Source organism: Capra hircus, chromosome 18 (assembly GCF_001704415.2).
Source record: "Capra hircus breed San Clemente chromosome 18, ASM170441v1, whole genome shotgun sequence".
Lineage (NCBI taxonomy): Eukaryota > Metazoa > Chordata > Mammalia > Artiodactyla > Bovidae > Capra > Capra hircus.
In genome coordinates this window covers 33,695,587-33,707,613 of record NC_030825.1, presented here as the reverse complement: position 1 = coordinate 33,707,613, position 12,027 = coordinate 33,695,587, and positions in this window count along the sequence as shown.

The following is a 12,027-nucleotide window of genomic DNA, read 5'->3' as shown; positions in this document are numbered from 1 at the left end:
CTTACTATGGAGAATTAAGATAGTCTAATTTTTTATTCCTTGCAAAAAAAAAAAAAAAACCAGGATGCTTTAATATGCTCTAAGTCATTTGCAAAAATGGTCAACAGCTTAAGAATTATCATATTTTAAAATCATCTGAGTAGTGTGTCTATCACTATCCATTGCTGTTCTCACTATAAATGTACATACAATAGATATACTCTATTTGCTCCAATAAGTTATTTTATAAAGGGAAGCCCTGTTCATCCTCACACTGGCTTTTCAGGATACTGTTCTGTTTTCTTCATTCTTGCATATCTGTAAATATGCCCCAGAACTTTTTATGTTTGTTCTTTTTGCTTTTGTTTTTGACCCTTAACAATAAACAGCATGTGTATTTACTTTGACCTCACTGTTTACTTTGGTGTTGGTCAGCCTCTCTTTCCAAGTCCATGAGACTCTGCCTGTTGCCTGGTACTCAGCTTTGCTGTACGGAGGTGATTTTTTCCTATCTCCAGTGCCTGGTTCTCCAAAGTTCTGACTTGTTGGTGGGCATGGAAAGTGCAGTTGGATAACCTGCGGTAAGAACTCTTTTCACCAAGACCCCGACACAGCTATCACTTATTAAGACTTGTTTCTATCTCCAGGACTGCAATTGACTGCCATTCTTACTTCCTGTCCAATTGTCTTCTTCGAGTTTCACATTAGGATGTTAAAAAGGAAAATTTCTATTGGGGAAGGAGATTAAAAGTAGCAGCATTTGGGGAATCATACACCCAGAATCGGATGGTGACCAACTGGCTTTCAGTGGTGGGGTTGAGGTGAGTTACAACTGGTCCAATATCAATGCATTACAGTATATGAATTTGTGAAATAAGGACCAAAGAGTAGGGGGAGTAAATAGGGGTTGTCTTACTTACTTTCTGGAGAAACAAGCATACTCTGGTCCTCATGGTTTTTCCATTTCTTGCCTTCAAAGTTGAGATGAATTCACCTCAAGAACAGAAATTTCTCTCAAATTCCAGCAGTAAAATTGACAGCCAGGCCCAGTTTTCAGAGATGTGATTTCTCACCTCTGTTGGTTTCTTTGTAGGTATGTTGGCAGAGAGGTGGGAAAGATGCCATCAAGAGTTGCTTTCCAAATGCCATTTTAAAGCATCACCACAAATCTCTTTTGGTAAAGGATGAGTAAGGAGGAATGTTCTGTACTCAGCTCCAGAGGATTTTATTTCCCTCTTATGTAAACCACTTCATGTCAGAATAAGAGTTTACGTAAAATTAATGTGTTATATATACCAAGACTAAATGACTTAATTTTGGATATATAGACATTTTCAGTGATTAAATATTAGTATGTAGAAATTAAAGGGCCTCTCAGGAATGCTAGAGCTCCCAACCCTCCTTTATGTTTTGTCTAAAACAGGATTTAAAGGTTTTTAATAGACTTGAGAAAGGCTAGAAATCTCCATATATACAACCTCGGCTGCCCTGATTTATTGGTGGATTTCCTGTGGAATTTTTAATGCGACACTTGATTTCCCCTGCGGGGCTTGTTAACTCCTGATTGGGTAATGTAAATTTCCAGCCAAGATTAAGCACAAACAAAGCCAAAACTCATTTATTTTAAGAAGGGAAATTGAGGTTCTGAAGGTCTGGTGTTTCCCTTTTCAAATAAATGAGTTTGTCAGGCAACTGTTTTTAAAATATTTGGTTGGAATTAAGAACAAATACATTTAATATTTTAAATTCTGGGTTATTCGTTAAAGTTTGAAATAAGAAATTAAAGTTTGCAAGTATTTTGTTTGAGTCTCTCCCTCTCTTTCCCATTCTCTTTTTTTTTTGGCTCATAGGATAAACTACTGGGAGATGTATTTCTACTTTTCCTTAGGCCTGTGCTGTGCTGTGCTCAGTGCTCAATCTTGTCTGACTCTTGGGGACACCATGGACTATAGCCCTCCAGGCTCCTCTGTCCAAGGGGTTCTCCAGGCAAGAATACTGGAGTGGATAGCCTATCTCTTCTCCAGGGGATCTTCTCTACCCAGGAATCAAACTGGGGTTTCCTGCATTGCAGGTGGATTCTTTACCAATTGAGCTACCAGGGAAGCTCTTCCTTAGGCCCAGGTACTCACCATCTCAAATGTCTTGCTCTATTCATTCTCAACATAGAGATGGCATTTCTGCTGGCCTTCAGCAAATGAATGTGACATTTTTAACCAAAGACAAACTAATGATATGTTTGTACTGGAAACTGTATAAGCTCCTTACATGTTTTTTTGTTTTTTTCCTATTAATTATTTCTTACCAAAAGAAAGACCACTGTAATGGAATAAAAGACTTTCCTCAGAGTAGTGACAACATGTGATAGAGTAGAAAGTGTTTCAGGGCAAGACAATTAGGAGAAAGACGTGATGGGGGGAGAACATCGATTGGGAATGTAAGGGGAGAAGAAGGAAGAAAGTATACTAGATTTCCTGGCTTGAATAAACTGATGACAGATTTACAGATGGGAAAAACATGAAGAGGAGTAGATTGAAAGGTGAGAAAGTTAATAAACTAGCATTTTGATATGCTGAGTTTAAGGTACCTTGGGGACATCCAAGAGGTCACGCTGACACCTTGAAATATATATTTGGAGTATGGAAGGCAGTCTGAGGAGATAGTTATGTATTTTGGAATAATTCTCATAGAAGTTCCTTAGAAACTTTGGATATTAAAGTTGTAATATACATTTTGTCTTGTTTTCTGCTATAATTCTGGCATATAAATGACCATATTACTCAAATATGTATTTCTTTTTTTTTTTGAAATTATATTAGTTTTTTATTTTTTTAATTTTAAAATCTTTAATTCTTACATGCATTCCCAAACATGAACCCCCATCCCACCTCCCTCCCCATAACATCTCTCTGGGTCATCCCCATGCACCAGCCCCAAGCATGCTGTATCCTGCGTCAGACATAGAATTGAATCGACAATATGTATTTCTTAATGTCTGAATGAATTAATATGTGAATCAGTAAATGAAGGGGAATAATGTTATTAGAAAGAGAAAGAGTTACATTGGATAACAAGTTATTACTTATCTACTCACAATTTTCTATATCCATTCATTCAGCAAGTTCAATTTTTTCAACAGTTTCAACTCTTGACTTTAATGAAAATTCTTTATCAGTCAGAAATTGTCACAAACCACTCCAAAACTCAGTTTCTTAAAATAATAATTATTACTCATTTTTGTTCTCAGGGCTTCACACTGGCTGGAGTTCAGTTGGCCTAGACTACACTCATCTGGTCTTGGCTTCAGGCTACAGATTGAATCCAGTTTTTTCTCATGCATCTGTCATCCTCCTTCATAACAACAGCTATTGAGATTCTCACAGCAGAAATAGGAGGCAAAGCCCTACCCTTCACCACATTTTAACCTTGTCTACTACATAATATTGTCTTTAAAAGTCACATGAGTAGGTTCAAAATTAAGGGGCAGAAAAGTCCATTCCCTACACAGAATCATGAAAAAGCAGTGAATATTTATCAATGATAGTTCTATCTACCTCATTTTCCAAAATCAGTATCTGAAGTTTCATAGTCTTGCTAACATATTAGGTCAATAAACTGCCTACTGGATATCTTTCTTTGAATGTACCACATCCTTTCTAAGGGCAACACTTTTCATAATCCTGTCAAAGGACTCTCCTCACCTCATGGTTTCCATATTTACATGATCTTTTAAGTTAGGAAGTAGAAAGCTTTATATACTTTAAACCTTTCATAGCATCCAGTCATCAAATGTTTTCAAATTTCCCTATGATATTCCTGTTTAGTTTCTCTTTTTATGTTCCATTTCAATTGTCCAAACTGTACTGATTCCCTCATTCCCTCTTCCTGGTATAGCCACTCAAATTCAAGTCATTCCTTACCAAATAAGCCTTCATATCATTTCCACTTTCCCACAAAAATGACTTGCTTCACATCACACCCTGCCAAACATTGGCTGACCATTTTATTAATACAGCACATGTGTATGCAGCCATGCTAAGTGCCAGATACACTGCCATGTGCAGGGGTAAAATAGTGAACAAGGAGAGAAAGTCTCTGGGCTCTCTTGCAGCTTCATGCTAGTAGGGTCAGAGAGAAAAGGAACACAAAAATGATCTGAGAAATACCTAAGAAAAATCTTAATGGTAAGTAACCTGCAGTATGTAGAAGGTGATGATTTGATAGACTACAATTGGGCACTGCCTTTAGAATGAGTGCTAGTAAGGCTTTTTCTGAAGGAGTGATGCTTGAGTTAATACGTGGATGGTAAGAGAGTTACAAACGTGCAAAGATCAGTGAGAAGCACATTCTAGGCAAAAACTGTACCAAACATACAGATGAACATTTTAGGTAGGGAGAACAACTGGTGCAGAGACCATGAAATGACAGGGATGATTTTGGCAAGACTGAGAATCAGAAAGAAGGCCACCATGGGTGAAATATAGAAAAAATAAGTTGGCTGACAAATGATTTTGAAGAAATGGCATTGAAGATTGAGAGAAAACCAATTAAGGGCCTGAGGCCAAGAAAACAAGATTTAGATTCCATTCTAAGAGTGATGGAAAAACACTGAAGACTTAGATGGTTAACAAAGCTTTTTTAAAAGAGCACTTTGGCTATGGTTTGGAGAATTGGTTGGTCAGAAGTAGTAGTAGTCAAGATTGGAAGAAGAAATCAAAGATACATGACCAAGATAGCAGTGCAAAGCATATAACAACAATGAAAAATCAAGTTTTATTTTATGTCTCACATTGTTTTGTGAAGTGGTAAAATCAAGAGCTCTGTTTAGACATATATGATTTGAATTGTTTAATTAGACATCTAAAATGGAGTCGTCAAATAGTTAAAGTCAAATATCTGGAGATTTGTCAATTTTAACAATCATACAGGTATTGTTATGGTTTCTTTTCGAGTTTTGAGGACATTTTGGATTAAGTGGGGCTCAGTAACTTGTTAATATGTGTTGGTGCTAGAACAAGTCCCTAGAGAATTAACTTTCAACTACTGCAGTGCTCTTGACTGGCCTCCTCCTGTGCTTAACCCAGAGTTGGATAATATATTCTTAAAAAAAAAAAAAGATAAGGCAAGGAACAACTGTCTGCCAGAGTGGAACATTTCTCATAGAATCTATCCACACACTACTTAAGCAAATGAATTTCCCACTACTGTCTACACAAATTGTCCACTTTGGGTCATCATATCTTCTGGTGACTGTGGTGATTCTTCTCACATCCAGCTAAACTCTACTACTTTTTCCTTTACTTAAAATCCTATTTCTGTTCTTCTCAGTACCTTTCAATTTCACTCATTCTTTAGGGTCTTAATCATGATGATTCATAAAACACTTTATTTCCCCTAGCCTACACTGATGTCTCACCTAATTTTATTTCTTTACCATAAAATTTGGCACTCCTATATCATCTACATCTAATTAATTATCCTTGAGTTCTCAGGTTGTTTTTCAGCCAGACCTACCCTCTTTGTGTACTCTCAAGCCCTAATTATGAAAATATATTAATAAGAAAAATGTGAGCTTTGTACTTAGAATTCGGCTTGCAGCTCCATGCTTTATCAGTTTTGGACCTTGACCTAGTTGTTTAGTGTCTCTAAGCCTTCAGTTTCCTTATAAAATAGTCATCATGGGTCCTACCTCAAAAGAATGTTGTAGGCATAATATGAAATATGATATGCAAAAACTTCTCCTACAATGATCTGCACATTGTAAATTCTCAAGAAATATTAGACTCCCCATTTTCTTCTCCTTAGAACCTTAGCATCTATCTAAATATTGGGATCACAATAGGAGCTGCCACTAGCTATATGGACAAAAGAAGAAAAAAATGCAATTTGTTATGAAGTGGTATATGGAAGATTTTTGTTTGTTTGTTTTCCTATTTGCAATCCCCACTGTAACTCACTTGATTTTCTGAAATGTCCTTCTTAATCAAAGTGCAGCATGGCCTGCAATTTTGCAAACTGAAGTGGATTAAAATTAGTTTTGTCAGAGAATTTCATGACACCCTCCACCCCCTCCTGGAAATAATTGGAGACACCCTGGGATATCATAGACCTGGACTCAGGAATCACCACTCTCTATGTTGTCTCACTTGTGTTTTTATGAGAACTAAATTGGCAGCAGCAGTTCATTAGGGGAGCATGATTGAATGTGCATGGTTTGCTGATAAACTTGTGAGCACTTGGGGAACCATGAAAAATGTCTTCCATTTTCTCAAAGAGGTTGGAACAGAAAATGTCAAAGTGTGAGAGTGGGTGTGCATGTGTTTAATAAAAAAGTAATTAGAAATAAGATGCCGAGATATCTAACTATAGTAAGAAATTCGTCAATATTAAGACAAGCTTTTAAAGATATACTCAGTAGTTTTTACTGCTCCCAATCATATGCTATCTAAAAGTAAGAATGTCATACCTACACTATGTGTTTATTGCCTATGTATGTTACTCATTCAGTCGTGTCCAACTCTGTGACAATGGACTGTTGCCCTCCAGGCTCCTCTGTCCCTGGAATTTTCCAGGCAAGAATATTGGAATGGATTGCCATTTCCTTCTCCAGGCGATCTTCATAACCCAGGGATTAAACTTGGGTCTCCTATATTGCAAGTGGATTCTTGACCTTCTGAGCCAGCAGGATTGTATGCAATTCCAAAGAAGGAAGACATGAAAAACAAACGAGAGGAAGACAGATGAAAGGAGCTATAGGAGTCCTCAACACCAGAAGTGTTTACTGAGCTCCCAGAAACTGCGGAAAAAGCTCCTCTCCAGTTTTAGACTGCTGGGGGTTGGGCAAAGAAAGAGGCAATTAGACTTGAGTTGGATTGCTGCCCATCACAGATTTTGAGTAAGAGCTATCTCTCTAAAGCCCAATGGCATATAGGAAGGGTGTAATCCCACAGTGTTTATTAATAATACATGTCTACTAGAATTTGTGCTTGTTACCACTGCTTTTCTCTGGACTTGCATTTTGAAATGGATCATCCTGTTTCTCAGCACATCCAGTTTAGGAAGGCAGTCAGTAGAATTTCGACACATTTTTAGAACACTTAAAGGTTCTTCTATGGCTGTGGTCATGCTCATTAGCAAATGATCTGCACACTAATTCCTCAGCCCAGAGGGCTCACAAGAAGCAGAGACCTCATTAGGAAGTCCTTTGACACTCCCTTCCTCTCTTCTTTTCATCTGTTCACTTCGTCCTGAGAAAAGCCAGTGCCCCCACAGATCTGCCTCCTTTGGCCAGCAGCCTAAACTCATGGAAGCCAGCCACACAGGAAATGTGGATTCAGGGGAAGAAGCCTCCTTTCAAGACCCCAGGGATACTTTCAGTACTAATTACAGCAAATGTCTGAGGCAGGCAACAAGTCTTGAAACCACTGATGGTGGGTCAAGGACTGAAGCTATAAGGCCTCCCTCTCGAGTTTCCTGAAATATTTTTTTACCTTAATTTTTCTTTTACCCCATCTTCTCCATGAAGACTTTCATGCAAGTCAGAACATGAAGATAAAATTTGATTTGAAAAACACTGTTACTGCAACAAATATACATACTACAACAGCTTATCTAATAACATTAAAAATACTAGTATTTATGAATTGCTGAAACATGGGAAAGCATTCTCTCTGTATTTTCTAATTTTATTTTCATGGCAATCCATATGTGTTATTGGTGCTATTATAGGGAAATTGTGACTCATGATAATAATTTGCTCAGAGCCAGGAAGCATGAGAGTCAGTTTCTAAATCCCACTCTGTATTATATCATAGTCTGTGCCCTTCGCACCATACTGGGCAGCTAATAGATAGTTAAATAGACAGATAGACAGACATATGTATGTTTATAAATACAAGGAGAGCCATTAAGCTTGGCTTTAAAAGATCCCTGCCATTCAGGGGAAGATCTTATTTGCTAAAAGCTTTTCCAGAAATCAGAATACATGACATTTTGTGGCTATTTTCACCCTGATTATTCCTGATTATTCCTACTGTGGATCAGCTTTCCTCCTGTCCCTACGGATAAATCTTATTGATAATGTTGACACCAGCAGTAAGCTCTGAATTGATTCCCATCTGATATGCATCCTTGATAGCGATTTGTTCTTTCCTTAGTGTTCACTGGCTTTGGTCTGCTTTCTTTTTAGTTAGTAAAATGTAATTAAACTTGGAGGCATTGCTTAAATTCCATTCCCCAGTGTCCCAAACTTTCTCTTCTAAATCAATCTTATCACAGAAAATGTCAAAGTTAAAATAAATCTTGGAAGGGACTTAAAAACAAAACAAAACAAAAACATAGAACAAGAAGATTGAGTTCCAAGGTTTGGGGTGGTCTTTTGCAAGGTCAAAGAGCTGACAATGTATGAGAGGTTGCAGTGTGGATAGAATAGAGTAGATTGAATTTAAAAAATGAATGTATGGTTCTAAGCAAGGAGCCTAGAAGGTCAGGGCTGAAAGCTCACAGTGGATTGATTGCTCTCACCCCTGTGGCCCCTTTAAACTTTCCTATGCGAATCTCCTACTATTAGAAACATCAAAGTGCCACCCACCTTCATGTCCTGCTCTCCAGTGAACATTTATTGGCTATTTTTGGTCATTGTTGCCTCTGGCTTTCTGCTTCCTTCTCCCAAACCAAATGTCATGCTGTTGGTGGTCTTCCTCACTCACCTGAATTTTAGTGTTTGTCATCATACTTTGTCACCTACTTTTGTTGTAAAGTATTGGAGTTTTGGAGTTTACTTAGGCCACCTGATGTGAAGAGCTGACTCATTTGAAAAGACCCTGATGCTGGGGAAGATTGAGGGCAGGAGGAGAAGGGGACAACAGAGGATGAGATGGTTGGATGACATCACTGACTCAATGGACATGAGTTTGTGTAGGCTCCAGGAGTTGGTGATGGAACAGGAGGCCTGGCATGCTGGAGTTCATGGGGTCGCAAAGAGTTGGACATGACTGAACGGCTGAACTGAACTTTGTTTTAAATCTTATCTATCAATGTTGGTTTTGTAAACTCATTCTGTTTCTATTAATACATGATATTTGGAAAGTCTGAACCTATTGCATTTTTCTTCCATCCCATGATCCCTATGTGGCCTCTATGGGACTCTTTGCATTTTTTTGCTAATCTAGACAATTTGCCTTCCTTCCTATCCTATAAGCTGAGTTCCCTTGAAACACATAAGATCAGATCATTCTACTCATTGCCTCTTCATTAGATTTATGGTCACTTCTTCTTATTGATTAGAGATTTTAGCCATAAATTATAATATACTATTCACCATTGTTACATATTATTCTTAGAATATTCAACATCCAAATAAACTATATATTCAACACCCTGATCTCATTAGTCCCTGAATTCCTTCATATATTAGCCTACTATTTCCCACCTCAGGAACACATTCTAATGGTCATAGCTGAGACATCACTAATAACTGCATCATTTGAAAATCTTGATTTCAAGTACAGCATTCTCTTCTAATCATCTTTCTATCTCTCTGTTCCATTACTCTGCATCCAAAAGTTCTTTGATCTTTTTGAGACTTCCAGACCATTCACTATAATATTTTTCACTGAATATACCTTCATGTTTTTATTATTGTCCTTAACTAATTATGAGAACATAGCCTATTAGTTCACTCCCTTGGATATGCCATTCCTGGAACATAGTAAAATATTATGAAACTTAGATCATATATTATCTACCATTTTAGTGGTAATTCCATATTCAAAGGCCTAAGGTAGAAGAAGGAGACATTTTTAGGAGAATAGGGTTGCTAGTTTAAAGGTCAAACCATGTGGAAGAAGAGTTAGGCTGAAAAAGCACAGAAATGTCAGGTAACAAGAGTTTTTTCATGCCAAAGAACTTGTTTTTTTGTTTGCTTGTTTTTCTTAGGCAATAATGAACCATGGAAAGTTGATGAGGTATTTGTGGTATTCTGAATTGTCTTAGATTGCTAGAGCTACTGTAACAAAGTGCCACAAACTGAGTGATTTAAACAAAAGACATTTTTTTGTCTCACTGTTCTAGAGACTAGAGGGCTAACATCAAGGTGTTGGTAGCACCATGTTCCCTCTGTGCATACAAGGAAGGATATGTTCAAATATTCTTTCCTAGTGTCAAGTAGTTCCTTAACTTATGATAGCATAACTCCAATTTTCACATAATACTTTCCTAGTGTATATGTTTCTGTCTTCAAATTTCCCCTTTTATAAAGGACACCAATCATATTGGACTAGGGGCTCATCCTACCCCTGTATGAAATCACCTTAACTAATTATATTTGCAACGATCCTATTTTTAAATAAAGTCATGTTCTGAGGTACTAGGGTAGGGATTTCAACATATGAATTTTGTGGGATAAAACTCAACCTATAACATGAATATTTGTGAAGAGCATTTTTGATATCACATAGGAATTCAAATGCTACCTCACTAAAAAGGACCCTATTTCCTCCTACCACTAGGAAATAAGTTTGCTGTGAGATGAATGAGAAAAACCCAAGAGGGTTTCCTCTGTAGATTTTCTTTTTCTGCAAATGGCCTGGTTAAGAGACGGAGCAAGGATTTCAATATAATGTGCATTTGGCATTCACTGCTAATGCAGGAGAGGAAGATCCAGAGTGATACACAGAAATGGAGGCTGTGCCTCTTTATTTCTACAGGTGATGCTCAAAAAAGCCTCCGTTTTCATGTCTGGTAGCGTTTGCCAAAGTTAGGCCAAGAGAAGTCAAAGTAATTTAGATTCAATCTTCTCTCAGAAATGAAATGAACAGAAGTTTTATTAAAAGGAAATGAAGAGGAAATTGAACTTTCATATTTCATTGTGCAATTGCGATGACAAAAAACAATATTCGTGAATAGAAGTTTGAAAGATTGTTATTTATATGTCTTTCCCCGCCCCTCCTTATGTTCACCTACACTCTACTTGCTCTTGTCAGAATAGGGGGCAAGGTATTTTTTTTTTTCGTTAAGAGTTGAGTCAGGGTAGTGGCATGGCAAGCCTTCAGATAACATTCTGTATTACTTTTAAATTTTTATAGTTTCCATGTAGAACAAATTTACTTAAAATATTTAATAGTGGAAGTTGGAATAATATCATAATTTTTATATCATTATTAACTAAAAGATAGATAAAAATATATTTCTGGCCTTTTCTATCTTTGGAGGGGAAGAATATAGTAGAAGAAGTCTCTAGTAAGTAAAATCATAAGGGAATAAGCAGTTGCTTGAGCAAACATTTCCTATTGATAAATCAGAACATGTATTTTAAGATTACGCTTCTACTTACTTGTATCATTCTGTTGCATGGGAAAAAAATGCCTGAAATAAGACTTGCTATGACTAAATTCTTTAGTCATAGCTCTTTAGTCATTGGCTCCCTCATTGGAGCCAATCTAGGTAGTGAAGTGCTGACTTTAGTGGTCAGGAGGTGCCCTCAAGGTGAGGAATCTTCATTATAATCTTGAGAATTCCTTAACACAGGGCTTTATGAATCTACAGTGGGCCCACGGAGAATAGCTGATGGTGCATTTAGAAATGGGCACTGGAAACTACTTTTTCCTGATACCTAAAAGTCAGTCATGAAACTAAAAGACACTTACTCCTTGGAAGAAAAGTTATGGCCAACCTAGATAGTATATTCAAAAGCAGAGACATTACTTTGCCAACTAAGGTCCATCTAGTCAAGGCTATGATTTTTCCAATGGTCATGTATGGATGTGAGAGTTGGACTGTGAAGAAGGCTGAGCACTGAAGAATTGATGCTTTTGAACTGTGGTGTTGGAGAAGACTCTTGAGAGTCTGCAAGGAGATCCAACCAGTCCATTCTGAAGGAGATCAGCCCTGGGATTTCTTTGGAAGGAATGATGCTAAAGCTGAAACTCCAATACTTTGGCCACCTCATGTGAAGAGTTGACTCATTGGAAAAGACTCTGATGCTGGGAGGGATTGGGGGCAGGAGGAGAAGGGGACGACCGAGGATGAGATGGCTGGATGGCATCACTGACT